The sequence below is a fragment of the Pyxicephalus adspersus genome, chromosome 3 (genome assembly GCF_032062135.1).
Source record: "Pyxicephalus adspersus chromosome 3, UCB_Pads_2.0, whole genome shotgun sequence".
NCBI classification, from domain to species: Eukaryota; Metazoa; Chordata; class Amphibia; order Anura; family Pyxicephalidae; genus Pyxicephalus; species Pyxicephalus adspersus.
The window spans coordinates 134,376,394-134,379,578 of NC_092860.1; positions in this window are offsets into that span (position 1 = coordinate 134,376,394).

The window sequence follows — 3,185 nt, forward strand, 5'->3', positions numbered from 1 at the left end:
AGAAAAAAGAACACTGAATAAAATGTTCTTCACTTTAATTACCGCCTCCTCTCGGAATAAAACAAAGGTTATTTAGTTTGATACTTTTGAAGCAAATTTTTCCTAGGAAGCTCAATTAGCAAAATTGTGAATTTTTGCTTTGAGAACATGCTCTTAGAACTAGAGGGGTACATAGATGTGTGCTCCAAGTTATAGACAGAATATAGCTTACTCCTTTTAGTACTACTACCGATTTTGTAAAATCCACAGATTACGAGCCTCTAGGCAGGGTCAGCCATTGAAATTTCAGGGCCCCAACCTAGGTAAACTTCCTGGACCCTCTTCCTCAAAACCTAAACGTTCCAGCATTGGAGAAATGAAGCCCTTTGATCGGGGCCTGGTACAAAGTACCCCTTGTACCCCTTCCTTAATGGCTACCCTGCTCTGGCAGATCACTCGGCAAAATCCAAACAAGTCTGGCTACGTCATTCATTGTTTTATTATTATTAAGTGACTAATATTTTTACCTTTAACAGATAATAGTGCTTAAATTATGTTCCCTTTATAATATGTTTTTAAAAACACTTTATGGATTATCGTTTTTTTTTTAACATTCACTGTATCGCAAGGTCAATTCCTTTTAAGCTAATTATTCAAAAATTAAATAGCTACCACCAGCGACCTTCAGAAAAGGATTGAATCCTGGCAGGGAATGACAATCTAACCACAAAGATCAACAATAATATACCTGCTAATTATCGTAAATACTAGTGATTGCTGAAGCTTTGCTGCAGTCTCCAGATAATGATAAGGCATGTCAATCTTCACACCGCCTATTGTGATTGCACGTAGCATAATAGCGATAAGTGGGGGCACAGCGGTAGCCTAACAAAAAGCCATGTATGTAAAAGAAACATTATTTCTTTTTTTTGTGTAAATAGCTAGCTGACCAATATAAACATCAATTTTTTTTGTTTTATGCTAATTATTTCCTTCTTTTATCTTATTTTTTCTATCAGCTGACATTCTAAATGAGATTTTACCTATTTCAACTAAAATTGTCAGCCTGACTGTCATCTCATGTCTATGGGCAGCTGTAGAAATAGGATTACTAAAGATGTACAGTAATTATCTCACATTTTCTACCTGACGCATGCTGCTAATTTCTCATTATCAAATGATTCCTGCCTTATCTGAACGTTGGAAGCATGTTTGATCAATATTTCAAGCATTGTGCATTAACTAAGGTCAGGTTGTGGTTGTCTGTGCATTAGGAGTATGCAGAATCTGTAGTGGCTGAGTCTAAATCTTATGAATTTGTCAATATTACATTTAAAGCTATACTTCAGTTTAGTGGAACTTGTAACCCATTTGGCACTATTATTTGTTTCAGCTAGGGCTTAATTCACTTACGCAATTACATTAATTAAAATGAAACAACAATACATTTTGGTCAAATTTACTTTTATTTTTCTGAAAGTTTATATATATATTGTAGTATTAAACAGATATGGACAGGTGGACCTGAATTGTAGTACTCTACAATTCAGACATGGTTCAGAACAATTACAATGCCCACCAATCAATGTGGTACTATGGCACAGTTTATGATGGCTTGCATTTCACCTTAGAATCAAATTCAAAATCTTGTGCTTTGTCTTCAAATCCCTCCACAGTTCTTGCCCCAGTTACCTTTCTGCCCTTTTAGAAAAATACTCCCCTAGCCGCTCTCTTTGCTCCATTTATAACCTCATCACACACACGGCTCCAAGACATTTCTTGAGCTTCCCCGACTCCCTGGAATGGTCGTCCTCATTCTTTTCCGGTCACTCCTACTTTCTTCCCATTTAAAGAGCTCTCAAAACCCATGTTTTCAAACTTGCCTACCCATCTTCTTCGGTCTCTTAAACCCTCACTATTCACTCACCACTCCATGCCCCCCCTCCTATTGTCACTGTGTGTATCTGTCTGTGCAGCATTGTGTAAATTGTTGGCACTATATAAATACTAATAATACTACTAATACTAATATTAATGTATTGCACATAAAGCTGTCCCTACATTGAAACAGCTAGTTTGTTCTGTTTCTCCTCCAAATGAAATGTTTCTAATCCTTTCCTGTTCAATGTTGGGTATATGCTGTGTGCACGGCTAGTCACAGTAGATATGGAGTGATGCCGCTAAGAAATTCATCCTGTGGATCTGAGATTCCATCCCTTCTGCTGCTTCACGTACTTCCACTCACCTATCATAAGGTAAACAGTGATTAGGAAAACATCTTTGACATTAGGAAGCAAAGCCCTGGTCCTACCAAGATGGTGGCCCCCACACAGATACACGGTGCAGAGCAAGGCATGGTAAGTGAGTAATTAGGGTAAGATTAGCTGCAGGGAGACCACAGGTAATACAGTTAACTAGTAACTAGTTTGTCACTTGCCTACTTTTTGGGGGGCTCAGTTCTCCAGTCTTTTTCAATGCAGAATGCATTTATTATACAGTAGAACCTCAGTTTTCCGGCACCCACGGGGAATGGCTGATCCTGGTTAACTGAGGTTACTCTGAAATTGAGGTTTCTCAGCCATTCAGCACTAGACTTGAATGGGGAGACTTGTCCCCATTCATCTCTAGTGCTGAATGGCTGAGAAAAGGAAAACCCTCATAACGCTTGAGCCGTCATCAGAATTTCCCTTTTCTCAGCCAAACACAGAGCAGAGCCATCAGCGGAGCTCTGCCCTGCTCTCCTTACAGCTCCGCTCTTCTGATTGCTCCCACAGCCCTAGCGGAGCTGTGGTATGTGTTCTTGGATGCAGATACCTTGGGTGCCGGTTATCTGAATTTTCAGATAAGGTTCTACTGTATTTGTTTGGATCTGGAGAACACAAAAACACAATCTTCTTGGACATTATGTTTTTTGATCTGGCCAAAAATCCTGCAGATCAGTGCTTTGTATCCCAAACAGGACATGTAGAAACAAGAATTAGAGGTAAACATCCCTTCACGTGTAATATTTATTAGTGACGTGTGCATTTTTGTCTATGATTGTCTATTAAACCCACAGCAATTGAAGAAATCGAACTGATCATATAGTAGGGTTGTGCTTCATTCCTTTGATTAGTAGATTAGCATAACTAATAGCATCCTGTCATCCAGACTGCCAAAACATCTATCAAATAATGGCTTCATCCATTCATTTCTTTTTGTAAATG